This window comes from Rattus norvegicus, chromosome 5 (genome assembly GCF_036323735.1).
Source record: "Rattus norvegicus strain BN/NHsdMcwi chromosome 5, GRCr8, whole genome shotgun sequence".
In the NCBI taxonomy this organism is placed as follows: domain Eukaryota; kingdom Metazoa; phylum Chordata; class Mammalia; order Rodentia; family Muridae; genus Rattus; species Rattus norvegicus.
The window spans coordinates 153,923,201-153,938,793 of record NC_086023.1 but is presented as its reverse complement, the minus strand read 5'-3'; positions in this window follow the sequence as shown (position 1 = coordinate 153,938,793).

Here is a 15,593-nt window from a genome sequence, read left to right as displayed (position 1 = left end):
GGCACAGCAGCACACTGAGAACTCAGCAGCTCTTCCACGCCTTGCTCTCCCGCCCCGTCCTTTGGTGTCCTTCTGTTTGCGCCAAATTCTCTGCCCACCTGGCCCTCCCCTCCCGCCCCCACCCCTTGCTCTCCTGGTCTGTCATTTGTGATTGGCTTGGAGCCTCCATCTCTCTCAGTCTCTCTTTTTTGGAAGGCTGTGATCAATGGTCATTAATAATGCAGAGGTTCTTTTTGTCTTAGCGCAGATCCCAGGCAAATAAATCACCGGCATGAATAGACAGGAGCTATGGGTAACCACACCTCAATCAGCCTTCTCTCCTCGCTTTAGGCCCTTGGCTCTTTCCCCCACATAGGAGATGGGCAGATTGAACAATGCCAAACATAGGTGGCCTTAATATAGGCTGTGCTACCGGTGTCCTGCCTGAACCCCTGTGGAGGAGCAGAAGGTCCTGATAAACGGCCCAGCATGGCAGCTGCCAAGGTCCTGCCCTGAGGTCTTGCAGTTGAAAACTACACACATCAGAGTAGACAGCAGCATGTCATGAGTGTGTGTGTGTGTGTGTGTGTGTGTGTGTGTGTGTGTGTGTGTGTGTTTTATGCTCCCTAAAGCAGCACTGGAAAAAGATAAGCAACACAGCTCAGTTAGTAGCATGCTTGCCTGGCATGCACAGATCCCTGACTTCAACAGCCAGCTTCTAATAAACAAATAGTAGCGGTACATGTCTGTAATCCCAGCCCTCGGGAGGATTAGAAGTTCAAGGTCACTGGCAACATTCACAGGGAGTCTGAGGCCAGCCTAGACTCCATGAGACTGTCTCAAAATAATGATAATAGTGATGATGATGTTGGTGATGGTGGTGTTGGTGGTGATGATGATGATGATGTTGATGACAACGACGACGACAATGACAGGAGAAAAGGACAAACCTGAAGCGATGCCTTCTAGTAGCATCTGCTTATAAAACAGCCCAGGACAGTGCTGATGGAGGTAGGCAGGTCTATGAAGGGAGCTCACTTCAGATTCTCAGTCTTTCCTGGGAGTTGCGTTTGCGCAAAATGCCACCTCTGCCCCCCCCCCCCGGAGGAAACCTCCACTCAGCTGAGCACAGCAGAATGTGGGAAGAAGAGGGAGAGGAAGAGGTATACAAGTCTTGGGTGTAGGCACATGGGAGGGTCACCCTGGTCTTGAGCCTTGAGGCACAAGCAGGAGGCATCTAGGCAGGGAACACGGGGGTGGGGGGGGGTGGGCAGACGCTGTGCAGAGGCACTGGAAACAAACAATTGCAGAACAGGCACTAGCTGCAGGGGCTCTGGATGGGACGGAGTTGTAGGGAGTAGATGACCTGTGCTGGAGAGACAAGATGGGCTGGCTTGGAGGCCAGGTGGCAGGAACTTCCTTCCACTCTTGGGCCTTGAGAACAGGAGAGAGATGTAAGCAAAGGCACTGAGTATGGCCTCACAGTGCCCTGATACCCAAGGAGGGGCTCGTTGTCCCCAGGACCTTTGTAGTCAGAATCATTGTCACCACTATAAGGAGGAAAGAGGAAAGAAAGTGAGAGAGAACACTGTGGGGGGTGGGGTGCAGTTCCCAGCTAGCTTCCTGCCTTCGCAGAGCCACCCTCTAGCTTCGCTGAAGCCAACTTCCTGAGCACAGGGCTCTGAGTCTCTGGCTAAGGCTTTGGCATCGGCAGCTCCTCCCACAGCCTCCTGAGAGGCCCTATTTCTCTTGTTCTGGCGCTCCAGGTCTTTTCAACCTCTTCTATCCCTGCACCCCCTCCTCACTATTTCACAGCAAGACCTGCTCTCTCTCACGCTCTCTCTCTCTCTCTCTCTCTCTCTGTCTGTCTCTGTCTGTCTGTCTGTCTCTGTGTCTGTCTCTGTCTGTCTCTGTGTCTGTCTCTGTCTGTCTGTCTGTCTCTGTCTGTCTGTCTGTCTCTGTCTCTGTCTGTCTGTCTCTGTCTCTCTGTCTGTGTCTGTGTCTGTTTCTCTCTGTGTGTGTCTCTGTCTCTGTCTCTGTCTCTGTCTCTCTCTCTCTCTCTCTCTCTCTGGCATCTGGAAAGCTCTCACTCCCCCTCCTAGCAGCAGAATCTCCTCACTGACACTTTTTCTTACCTTCTTGGTGTACCAGGCCCAGTTTAGAGACCCTTCCCCTTCTCCATGAGATCCTCATATTGCTCATGCCCAGGAGAGTGGGTCCCCCCTGGGAGCTTCACACAAAAATGGGCTTCAGTGTGCAAGTGCAGATCCCCCTGACTTTGACTTTCGACTTCAGTGTTCCATGACTGCGTAACTCCAGATTGCATGTTCCAGTCCTGGGAACTTTGGCCAGTGTGCCCTATCAGGATCATGGTAAAAGGTGGCTTACCTCACAAGGTTATGACTGAGGAAGACCACACTTAAGTCAGGCTATACCCACCAGCAGGGAGCCTCAGGAGAGTCTCTTGTCACTGTGATTGCAATGGGATTCCACACAATAACTCTACGTCCATTTTCCTCGGTGTGATGAGTTCCTGGCTGGGCAAGTTCAGCCTAAGTCATCTTGCTACACCCAACGCCTAGGTCTACTCTGGCACGCCATAAGCACCCATTCAAAGCGAGATGACTGGGTACCTAATGGAAGAGGAGGGCTGGGGGTGCAGATCTGCTCGGCTAGCATACAACAACCCCTGGGTTTGATTCTCCAGCACCGTGCAAGCTGTTCATGGTGGTACAAGCCTGTAATCCCAGAACTCAAGAGTTCAAGGCCAGCTTGGGCTCTTTGAGACTAGCCGCAAGAAGAAATAAGAAGAGAAAGGGGAGAGGGGAAGAGGAGAGGAGGGGAAAGGGGAAGAGGAGAGGAGAGGAGGAAGAGGAAGAAGAAGAGGAGGAGAAGGAGAAGGAGGGAACCGCCACTTTGCAATTTCTATTTGCTAGAGCCCCTCTGCTTCAGAGGTAGCAGTGTGACTTAGCTAGCCTTTTCTGAGGAGTGCTAAATGAATCCTGTGCTGGAGAGCATGTGTCTGGGGCAGGCTTTGTCACCAGACAGGCTGCACTCTGCAGAGTCTTCAGAGGACATCTGTCTAGACAGAGGGGACATGCCTGCCAAGGAGTAATGGGAATCAGAGCCCAGGTGAAGGCTCTCCAGGGAACCAGCTTCACATCCTTCCCTTCCTCCCTGGGGCTTAGGTAGGACCTGCTCAGGCCGCCTGGCTATCTGTCCCCCAACAGATGAAGTGACTTTATATGGTTTTCCCCTGGGGACAGCAGAATGATTCAGCATAGCCCACAATGCCAACCGCTCTACTAACTCTCTAGACCCTCGTTAGGAAAGGACTGCGTGTTTCCAACCACATCGACGAAGAGAGAAAGCACAGGGTACAAATGACCTCTCTGGGAAGGCCTGAGACAGGACTTCAGTTTGATCTGCTCCTCCAGGAATCGGGAGTCGGAAGAGCCTTTCCTTTTTAGTATACATTGCTGTGGTAATTGGTATCGGGTCAGCGAGGAGAATTAAGGTCTGCCGAGGACTCTCAGCTAGTTCACAGCCTAAGGCCAGAAGTGAAGATGTGTTAAGTGTTATATTCCCAGCTCTCCTTGGCAATAGGGTCAATGAATCAGAGGTTGTGGAAGCTGGAAAGTTGGAGTCTTAGCAACTCAAGTGTTTCAGTCCCGATAGTTTATGAGACCCAGGAGGAAGCAACTGAGGAGTACGGTTAGGAGCTTGGGTCCTGGAGTCAGACTTCTTGGTTTGATTGTCAACATTCCCATTCCTTAGCTGTGTGACTGTGAGTTGGTCACTTACCCTCTCTGGACCTCAGGTTGTCTGAAAGAAGGGAAACTGTGGGGGAATTAAGTGGAATCACCCATCCATGAGATTCACCAAAACACTTAGCACACAATTCACTCGGTTTTAGTCCTGATGGTTATTAACGGCTGACCTGGTTGCACATCTTGGATCCACTTAGGCTTCCCAACTCTCTTCTCAGCTTTCCACAGCTCCTCTGTTTACCAGAGTGTGCTCAAAGGAGACAGGAGGTCACCTGGGAGCAGCCGTGCCTGGGGACAAGTGTCTCTCCCATGTCTCCAACTCTCACCTCTTCAGCCTGGAGTCCAAGGACTCACTACCCCCGATTAAAACAGCACAGAGACTCCTGACCACAAGCCAGAGCCCCCCATGGCAATTTCCTCTGGACCAGACAGAACAGGCTGAGCCGGCCAGAGCCAACAGGAAATTCCGAGGAACAGAGAGGGGTGGGCATGGGCAGTGACAAAGATGGCTATCACCTCAAGGCCAGTCGTGAGGCTTGGCCTGAGCCAGCCAGAGGCACCAGCAGAGCCCGTTGTTTGTTTTCCTCCGCCTCCACTTTTAACAAGAGAATTTAATTAAGAACTTGATGGCCTGCCTGGGGAATCAAGATCCCAGGGGCCAGCAGCGTCTGGCTGCAGGGAAGGCAAGGAGAGAGACTCAGATGGACCTGTGTGGGCTCAAGCCTCCACAGAGAGGTGGGGGCACATCGTGGACAATGAGTGTGACCACAGGACAAAAGGCCTTCCCTACAGTAACTGGAGGAGTGTTAGACTGATTACTGACTGACTGATTGGCTGGTTGATTGATTGCTGATTGGCTGTCTGATTGACTGGTTAACTGATTGGGTGACTGATTGATTGACATTGACTGACTGACTAATCAATTGATTGTCCGCAGGGTCTCATGCAGTCCAGGCTGACTTTAAACTCCCTACATAGCAAGGATGACCTTGAACATCCTTGACTCTACTTCCGGAGTTCTGGGATTATACGGCCGGACGGAATGCCTGGTTTTGTGAGGCATGGGGGCTCATTCGTGCTAGGCAATCACTCAGCCAACTGAGCCATATCCCCAGGAGTGTTCGGATCCCTGGGACACATTTTGAAAAGTATAAACCAGCCATAGAAGCCGGCAGAGTTTGAGTGTCACCCGTCTCAGGAGAAAAAACATGGACAACCCTCACTAAGGCAGAGCAAAGCAGACCTTGTCAGCGCCATTGTGATAGACCAAGGGCCCATAGCAAAGGAATGTTGCGGTAGGGAGAGAGGCCTTCACTCCAAATACATTATAGACAAGTGGAGTTTTTAACCAAGGGGCAGCGTTGGAAGGTCTGAGGGTGAGGGTGATGCTGGCCAAACCCACCCAGCAGGATTCTTGCAGGGGACAGGCCCAAGTGACACCCGGGGGCAGGGGTGGAAGGATTAGGGAAGGAATAAGAAGCAGGTAGTAAGGATGGCCACGGTCAGATGGGACTGGGGGGATCCAGCTAAACGGACCTCGACAGAATGTTTGCTAACAGTGGATGTTACAAGAAAGAGCATGGGCGAGCCTGGGACAGGGTTAAAAAAGCTGAGTACATTTTGGTCCAGGAGAGACTCTGTCATTTTTTTAAAAAGATTTATTTATTTATTTATTTATTTATTTATTTATTTATTTATTTATTATAAGTACACTGTTGCTGTCTTCAGACACACCAGAAGAGGGCATCAGATCTCATTACAGATGGTCGTGAGCCACCATGTGGTTGCTGAGATTTGAACTCAGGACCTCTGGAAGAGCAGCCAGTGCTCTTAACCATTGAGCCATCCCTCCAATCCAAGATTCTGTCATTTTAATAAGCAGTATTGAATAATCTTTTTTTCCCTATGCCAGTACCTGGTAACACACACCTGTTATCTCAGCATTCTGACTGAGGCAGGAGGATGGAAAAAGTGTTTAAGGCCAACCTAGGCTGAGGGGTGAGACCTTGACACAAACCAAACCCAAACCGTGTCTTCCCAGGGGGCTTCGGGAGCACAGAGGAAGTCAGAGGGTCTGGTTTTGATTCTAACAACCTTCTCTTAGCCTCAATGTCCTAATCTGCAAAATGGAGAGAGCTCTGACACCCCAAATGGTCAACCTGCAAAACGGAAATGCCTTCCTACAGAATCATGGGGTGAATGTGTCAGCCGGGACTCTGACAGGAGACTTCACATCAGAGAGAGAGGAAACCAGGCTTAGGAGAGAAAACTGACCGAGAGAGACCCGCTCCCCGCTCCCCCTGCTTCACTCAACCAGCTCTGTGAATTTGGGCAGGGATGGTACCTCTCTGAGCCTCGGTGATATTAGCACGTGCTGTTATACTTATGCGCTGTGAGAGGCCAATGGACCAGGAAATAGAAACACCTCACCTTGGCTCTCCATAGGCATCCATTAATTTTTTTTTTTTTTTTTTTTTTTTTGAGAGTTGAGGGAGGCAGAGTCTTGAGTAGCCCAGACCGGTCTTCAACTTGCTATAAAACTAAGGATGATCTTGAACCTCTGATCCTTTCAAGTTTCCCTCCTAAGTGCTGGGATTACAGAGGTGTACACCATGCTCGGTTTATGCAGTATTGGGGATTGAACCCATGGCCTGCATGCTAAGCGGGCACTTTACCAGTCGAGTCATATCTCCAGTCCCTTATAAAGTGTCAAGGTAGAACCAGGGATGGTAGTGAGTGCCTTTAATCCCAGTCCTTGGGAGGCTGAAGCAGGATGGTCACATGTTTAAGGACATGTGCTCATGTTGACGTCCTATCCAGTAAACAATCAGGTACAGGCCAGCAAAATGGCTCAGCCGGCAAAGTCACCTGCTGCTGATCCTGATGACCCGAGTTCAATCCCCAGACCCCACATGCAAGAAGGAGAACAATCAACGTCCGACAGTTGTCCTCTGACACCCACACGTGCAGTGACGTGGGTGTACACAGACACAAACAAATGTAATACAATGTGAGAAGAAAAATGGGTATTTAAGGAGCTATGGGGATGGGGGTATAGCTTGGTAGCGGGACACATGCAGGGATCATAGTAAATGTTCAATGAAACAAAGCATCTGCAGGGGCGGAGGACGTGGAGACAGCCCCAGGATGATGGCCTCTGTTTAAGTCCCAGAGCCGTGTGAAGCAGTTTCATGTAGTGCTGTGGCAGAAGTAAGAGAGATCCTAAATAAAGCATTTAAAAAACGTTGGGGCTGGGGATTTAGCTCAGTGGTAGAGCGCTTACCTAGGAAGCGTAAGGCCCTGGGTTCGGTCCCCAGCTCCGAAAAAAAGAACCAAAAAAAAAAAATAATAAAATAAAAAAAATAAAAAACGTGTTTAAGATTCAATATTTAGGGTCAGGTATGGTGGTGCACGCCTTTCATCCCAGCACTCAGGAGGCAGAGGCAGGCAGATCTGAGTTCGAGGCCAGCCTGGTCTACAGAGTGTGTTCCAGGACAGCCAGGGCTACATAGTGAGAGCCTGTCTCAAAATCAAAAACGAAGCAAAACAAACAAACAAACAAGTCCACACAAAGAAAACTAGACAATAACAAGGATTTAAGAAGAGTGATGTGGGGGTTGGGGATTTGGCTCAGTGGTAGAGCACTTGCCTAGCAAGCGCAAGGCCCTGGGTTCGGTCCTCAGCTCCGAAAAAAAGAAAAAAAGAAGAAGAAGAAGAGTGATGTGGTGTTTAGAAGCTAGTGGTTGAACAGGCTTGTGTGTGCTGTGAAGGATATGGGATGGGTAAAGATGAGGATTTGTTGTGCGGGAACCAGGCAGGAAGGGTGGGGCCTGACAAAAATGAGGACCACTTCTGAGATGTCTCTACATCTTCCCAGGACCAATGGAGCCTTCCACAGAGGCCCAGAGGTCATCCCCAGCTGCCCTGCACCTCCACAGATCTGAACGGCTGGAGCCTTCACAGTCCATGCCTCTGACTTTTCCAGGGGCTGAATTCATTCAGCTCAGTAGATGAAGCCAAGGAGGTAACAAGGCTTTTTCTCACACTTTCCCAAGTGCGAGACAGAATTCCTTAGTTAAGCCAGGTCCCAGCACTCAGTTCAGGGTCATCCTCAGCTCAGATAGAGGTTTGAGGTCAGCATGTGGAGACCCAGATTTAAAAAAAAAAAAAAAAAAAGGAGGTGAAAACAACCTTCACCAAACCAATGAATAAATATTAAACAAGCAAATGAACGAATATAAAAGGCCTTCGTTAATGTTAGCCCTGCTTACTCAAAGGGTTTGTTGGAACCCTGGCACTGCAGTGGGGAGAGTTTTCCACATGGAATCTCCTTTAACCGATCCAGGAGCTCGGTGCTTTATTATTACCATTTGAAAGGTGAGGAAACAGCCCAAGTTCTCATAGCTAAGAGATGACGAGGCAGAGATCTCCACATGAGCAACTGGCTCTGTGGGTCCGGCTCCTTGCTCTAGGTGGCTAGCTCTAAGCAGAAAACAGATGACTAATGCTCGCCTGTACAACTGTGAAAACAAACAAGGCCAAATTCTGCAGGAAAGCGTTATGACAGACAAAAAAACAAAACAAAACAAAACAAAACAAAAAACACGAAGGATGATGGATCGAGATCCCAGGACCAAGCCGAGGGGGAGGCTCAATGAGTTTGTGCTTTTCCCCCTAAGGTCCCTTGGGCATGGTGGCCCTTCCGCTGTGAGCACATCTGTGCAGTTTAATCGCTGGGAGGCCTGTTCTTCAGAGCAGTTTCTTCCTCACGTACAACCCGGCAGACGGAGCGGGGCTGGCTCGCTCCGTAACCCCGCACACCTTCCAGCCTCGCCACCTAATAACTCCATCCTACCGCACCACAGGGCTGTAGCCGAGTCAAAAGGCAGGATTTGACTCTCGAGAGTGGCGCAGAGAAAAACAATAATAACATGTGAGTCCCACTTCCAAATTTAACCTTCAGATGCAGAGGAGAAAGCAAGCTTACATCTCTCTGAAGAGAAGACGTTTTGACAGCCTCTGTAATGCGAGGGAACTCTCCGGAATAGATGATTGACAGGCCCACGTGACATACCCAAGCGTCCTTTTTTCACGCTTAGATACTACCTTCTAAACAGAAGAGGCCTCTGAACTTCATGTGGAAGTAAACACTCACTTCAAAGGCAGTTTTTAGATTTTTTTTCTTAAGCGTTGTTTTTATTATTATTATTATTTTTTTTTTTGGTTCTTTTTTTCGGAGCTGGGGACCGAACCCAGGGCCTTGCGCTTCCTAGGTAAGCGCTCTACCACTGAGCTAAATCCCCAGCCCCTGTTTTTATTATTTTAAATTATGTTTATGGGTTAGGGATTTGGCTTAGTGGTAGAGCGCTTGCCTAGCAACCGCAAGGCCCTGGGTTCGGTCCCCAGCTCCGGAAAAAAAATAAATAAATAAATTATGTGTATGTTTGTGTGTCCGTGTGTGGGTATGTGGACAAGGGCGCAGGTGCCCTTAAAGGCCAGAAGAGGGTGTTGAATCTTTTGTGGCTGGAGTTACAGGCTGGTGCGAGCTGTCTGAAGTGGGTACTGGGGAACTGGATTCCGGTCTTCTGTGAGAGCAGTAAGCGCCCTTATCCAAGTTGGTTTTTGAGACTGGATCTTTTTGTGGTCCAGGCCCATCACTAGGAGGCGTGTTCTGAAGAGCAGTTTCCGGTGCAGAGGGGGTGGGGCTGGCTCCGTAATCCTCACACCTTCCAGCATCGCCACTTGATAACTCCATCCTACCTCACCACAGGGACACAGCAGAGCTGAAGGGCTGGAGCTGAGTCTCAGGAGAGCCATAGAGGAAAATAGTAATAATAATAATAACAACATGCGAGAACCACTTGTAAATTTAGCTTTCGGATGCCAAGAACGGAACTCACTGTATTGAACTCTTGCAGCCCAGGCTGACCTTGAACTCCGGATCCTCAGAGGCCTCCTGAGTACTGAGATCACAAGAGTGTGCTACGTACCTGGTGCCACGAGCTTGGTGCCACGTGCGTGGGGGCAGTTTCGAAACGTTAGGTCTGACTTCCACTCGTCAAACTGATTTTTAATGAGATTAGTGATGCCGGTCATCAGCGAGAACGTGGGGAGATGCTTTGGACAAGGGCATCTGGAGCAGTGTTTGTGTGTTTGTTTGGGCAAACAAGCTGACAACACACCTCAAAACATTAGCAAGGAAGGCTTTTTAACAATTCTGTTGTAAAGTATCAGCTTACATAAACACCGTTGTCGCTAACCATTGCTTGTCACAGTGGGAAAGGCGCAGGTCACCTAGAAGCCTTGACTTCATGCTGTTTAAAGAAAAAGGACATCTGCATTCTTAAATGACAGAAAGCAATAGACAATAGGAACCCTCAGTAGGGTCCGGATGCAGCTAGAGACCCAGTGTGTGCCTAGGGTGTATGGGGGGCCTGGGTTCTATGCCTACCGTTACAGAAAACAGAGTCAGTGGGTCCGTGTGTGTTGAAAGCTAAGGGGGAATAAGTTAAATCTTGGAGCCAGCAGTGTATTGCAGCGGTAGGAGCCCTCCTCAGTACAGGCTCTGGGTTCAATTTCCATTACTGGAAAAGAAAAAGAGAAAAAAGAAATATGGGCTATGGTTCCATTCTGGTCTCCTAGTATATATGTATATGTGTATATGATGTATATGTATATGGTGTATATGTGTATGTGTATATGGTGTGTATGTGTATATGCGTATGTATATATGGTGTATATGTGTATGTGTATATGTGTATGTGTATATGGTGTATATGTGTATATGTGTATATGATGTATATGTATGTGGTGTGTATGTATATGTGTATATGATGTATATGTATATGGTATATATGTACATGTGTATGTGTATATGATGTATATGTATGTGGTGTATATGTATACGATGTATATGTATATGATGTGTATGTATATGTGTGTATATGATGTATATGTATAGTGTATTTGTATATGCTGTATACATATATAGGTATGTGTATATGATGTAGATGTATATGTGTATGTGTATATGATGTATATGTATATGCTGTATATTTATATGTATCCTTGAAGGACTCTCAGGGAATTAAGAGTGATCACCTGGCAAGGGAGGACCCGGAAGACACACAACACTTACACTTTTAGCATATCCCTGTTTGTTTTTGAGACAGGGGCTCACTGTATAACCCTGACTAGCTTGAAATAGATCAGGCTAGGGGTCTGGAGAGATGGCTTAGCAGTTAAGAGCACTGATTGCCCTCTTCTGGTATGTCTGAAGACAGCTACAGTGTACTCACATAAATAAAATAAAAGAAAGAAAGAAAGAAGGAAAGAAGGAAAGAAAGAAAGAAAGAAAGAAAGAAAGAAAGAAAGAAAGAAAAAAGAAAGGAAGGAAGGAAGAAGCTAAAGAGGGCTGGAGAGATGGCTCAGCGGTTAAGAGCACTGACTGTTCTTCCAGAGGTCCTGAGTTCAATTCCCAGCAACCACATGGTGGCTCACAATCATCTGTAATGAGAACTGATGCCCTCTTCTGGTGTGTCTGAAGACAGCTACATATACACATACACATACATATACATATACATGTAATAAATAAATAAATCTTTTTAAAAAAGAAAGAAATAGACCAGGCTGGCCTTGAACACCCAGCACTCAGGCTGCCTCTGCCTCCAGAGTGCTGGCATGAAGAGCATGCGCCAGCACCGCTCTGGACCTACCTTTGATTTTTCTTACACATAAGGTATGACCAGTGTATTTTCTAACATGGATGAATTAAATATGAAAAAAAACTATGAAGCGACTCCATAGTAATCTTCACATGACATAGTATGCTAAGAGATATTGCTGGGTATGGAGGTACACACCTTTTAATCTGAGCACTCAGGAGGCAGAGGTAGGCAAATCTCTGTGTATTTGAGGCTAGCCTGGTCTACAGAGTGCCAGGCTAGCCTCGGCTACATAGCAAGACACTGACTTGATCAAAAACAACAATTATTAAACTAAACAACAAACTAATTACTGAAGTTTCTCCTGGCTCTAAAATTTTATAAATACTTAACAAAAATAAGTTATGTATGTATGCTTGTATGTATGTATGTATGTATGTATGTATGTATGTATGCATGCATGTGCTTTTCAGCACTAGGGACTGGGTCCAGGCTCTCTCTCTCACACTAGACAAACACTCTGTGCTGCACCATACTCCAGCAATATTCTTTCAGTTCCAACATAGCATCTCACAGAACTTCCAGGCCCTTAAACTTATCTCTGGCCCAGATGGGCCTCGAACTCGACATCCTCTGGCTCAGCCTCCTGAATAACTAAGATTCTGGGCCAGCATCACCAGACATTTAAACCCAGCCTTGCTCCCCTCGGTTACCAGAGAACGTCGCCAGGCATGTCCAAGGGCTCCGTGTCCTCCCAGCTGCTGGATGGTTTTATCCTGTTAAAGCCAACATACCAGAGCTGGAGATTCAACTCACGTAGAGTGCTCGCACACCTGACCAGAGGCTTGTTCCCCTCCCTGGACCTCAAGAGTTGTAAAACAAAAGTGACCACAGGCTCTCACAAAGGAAAGAGGCTCCCTCAAAACCACAGTGCCAGCGGCTCCCACTCCTGAGTAGATGGCTCTCCCGTCCCGTCTCAGGTCCTAGGAAGACAGAAGAGAAAAGGCCTTCCCCTTCTCGCTCAGCCTCCTCCAGCACGCACCAGCTGTGAACGCCACAGAACGGAACCTCAAACCTTCCAAAGCCGATCCAAACACATTTCCTCCCTTGCAGAGGAAGAGCATCCTTGAAGGAAGATGCTAAATTGCTTTAATTATATTTCTTTCAAAGGCACAACGTACCCATCTGCTTTCTTGGTAGGGGGTGAGGATGCATACTGAGCACAAATATAAATCAACCCAAATACAAACACAATTAGCAGGCCCGGCCCGCCCTGCTATCCTGAAGAAAAGTGTAGCGCTGCTGTTGGGCTGCGGCCCAGTTCAGAAGAACTACTCTTTGGGGTTCCAGCTGGCCGGCTTTTTATGTATTTATTTGTTTGTTTGGTGTGGGGGTGTATGAGTGTGAGTGTGTATGGCTGATGTGTATGAGCCTGTGTGGTGTATGTGTTTGTGAGGTGGGTGTGCAAGAGTGAGTAGTGGGTATATGGGTATGTGAGGTAGGTGTATATGAGTGTGTGGGTATGTATGTGTATGTGAAGTGGATGTGTTTGAGTGTATGAAGTGTGTACTTGTATGTGAGGTAGGTGTGCATGAATGTATGAAGTGTGTACTTGTATGTTAGGTGGGTGTGTGAGCATGCATGTATGTATGTATGTGTATGTGAGATGGGTGTGTATGTGAGGTGTGTGTGTGAGCATGTGTGTATGTGTATGTGAGGTGGGTGTGTATGAGTATGTGGGGTGTATGTGTAAAGTGGGTGTGTATGTGAGGTGGGTGTATGAGTGTGTGGGTATGTATGTGTATGTGAGGTGGGTGTGTATGTTAGATGAGTATGTATGAGTGTGTGAAGTGTGTACTTGTATGTGAGGTGGGTGTGTATGAGTGGGGTGTATGTGTATGTGAGGTGGGCATGTATGAGTGTGTGGATGTATATGCCTTGGAGCATGTGTGAAGGTCAAAGAACAAACCTCAGGGTCCAGGAGATGGAACTCGGATAGTGAACCGGGAGGCAGGTGTCTTCTCCCGCTTTGCCACAGACCATGGAGCTGACTTTTGACAAGAAGTGAAGAGTCTGTGGTGGTCTCCATAACGGGCCTGGGAGGGGTGACAGGCCAGGGCCCTTGGCTGAGGCAAAGCAAGACTGGACAGTGATGGAGTCATTAGAACTCCAGGGAGATGCAACCGTCTAGAAGAGACTTGGAAATGGCAGAGTGGAAAAAAGCACAGAAGACAGCTCAAGGTTCAAAGCCTGGCCCAGGCTCCTCTTAGCTACGTGAACTTCAGCAAGATACATAGCTTTTTCTGGAGAAAGGGTAATTGACACGAAGACTAGAGAGAGAACATGTACACAGTTCTCAACGCTAGGTGGAATTTTTTTTTTCAATTCACTTTACATCCCGATCACTGAGTCCCTCCTGGTTCCTCCTCTGACAATCCTTCTCCCATCTCCCCTTCTCCTTTTTATCTGAGCCAGTGGGGGCCCCCTGGGCATCCCTCCACCATGGCACATCAAGTCTCTGTGAGGCTAGGTGCATCCTCTCCCACTGAGGCCAGACCAGGCAGCCCAGCTAGAAGAACATATCCCACAGACAGCACCCCACTTCTGCCCCACACCCCGTTTCAGTTGTCCGGGACCCACATGAAGATCAAGCTGCACATCTGCTATATATGTGCAGGTAGGCTGTTAATTACTCTTACCAGCCCACTGCCCCTTCATGGCCATCCCCCTGCCTGCACACACTTGATGCGTAAGGGCCCTACCACAGGGCTGCACCCAGCCTTCGCCGACTTTCTGACTCTGTGGTGAGAAGGGATGTGGCAATGTGGAACAAGAACAGCAGCTGAATCTGTGTCCCTGAAGGAAATATGCATGACCTTGAAAAAGTGCCTTCACCTCCAGTTTCTCCATTTACAACACAAAGTCCAAAAGATGCTTATGACTTAGAACACAGGAACTGCGACCAGGAAGAGATGGGCCTTATACTGGCTGATTTTGTGTGTCAACTTGACACAAGTTGGAGTTATCAAAGAGAAAGAAGCCTCAGTTGTGGAAATGCCTCTATGAGACCCAGCTATTTCTCAATTAGTGATCAATCGGGGAGGACCCATCCCATTGTTGGTGGTGCCATCTCTGGGTTGGTGGTCTTGGGTTCTATAAGAGAGCAAGCTGAGCAAGACAGGGGAAGCAAGCCAGTAAGTAACATCCCTCCATGGCCTCTGCATCAGCTCCTGCTTCCTGACCTGCTTGAGTTCCAGTCCTGACTTCCTTTGGTGATGAGCAGTAATGTGCAAGTATAAGCTGAATAAACCCTTTCCTCCCTAACCTCCTTCTTGGTCATGATGTTTGTGCAGGAATAGAAACCCTGACTAAGAACGCCTGGGGAGAGCCATCCTCTGGACAGTGCCTACTTTCTTTCCCTGTAGGCAGTGACAGGACTCTCCACAATGATGGTGACTTCTAGTTTTTGGAACCCACTCTGCACCAGGCACTGTGTGTGGGATTTAACAGGTGTAAGATCTCCATCCCTATCATACCGCTAGAAATAAATGACCTCGTTTTCAAGAAGAGGAAACCTGTCTGGAGACATTAAGTCTCTTGACATCTAGTCAGAGAATGAGAATGGAATCTGTAGCCAGATAGGTCTGGCCTCAAATCCTTGTGCTTGGGGAAGTGTGGATCCAAGTCTGGATTTGATCAATGTCATTTGTGGCAGAGCATTGAAATATTACACCGGAGCCCACTCACAGGCACACTTACCTACATGTTCATCAGATGTAGCTCAGTGGGTAGAGCACCTGCCTAGCATGCACAGAGCCTTGGGTTTGGTTCCCAGCACTGCATAAACCAGGTGTGGTAGTGCATGCCTGCTGTCCTAGAACTCATGAGGTGGAGACAGGACGATCGGAAATGCAAGATCATGCTAGACTCTTTAGAGAGCTGCGAGGCCAGCCTGGGTCATACGAGACCCTGTCAGTTTTTTGTAGTCCTGGATGTCCTGAAACTCAATATGTAGATCAGCCTGGCCTTGAACTCAGATCCTCTGTATCTGCCTCCCAGTTGCTGGGATTAAAGGCATATAGCACTACATCCAGTAAGACAGTATTTTTTATAGAAATTTTCTCTTTCCTTTTTTTTTTTTGAGACAAGCTCTCTCTCTCTCTCTCTCTCTCTCTAT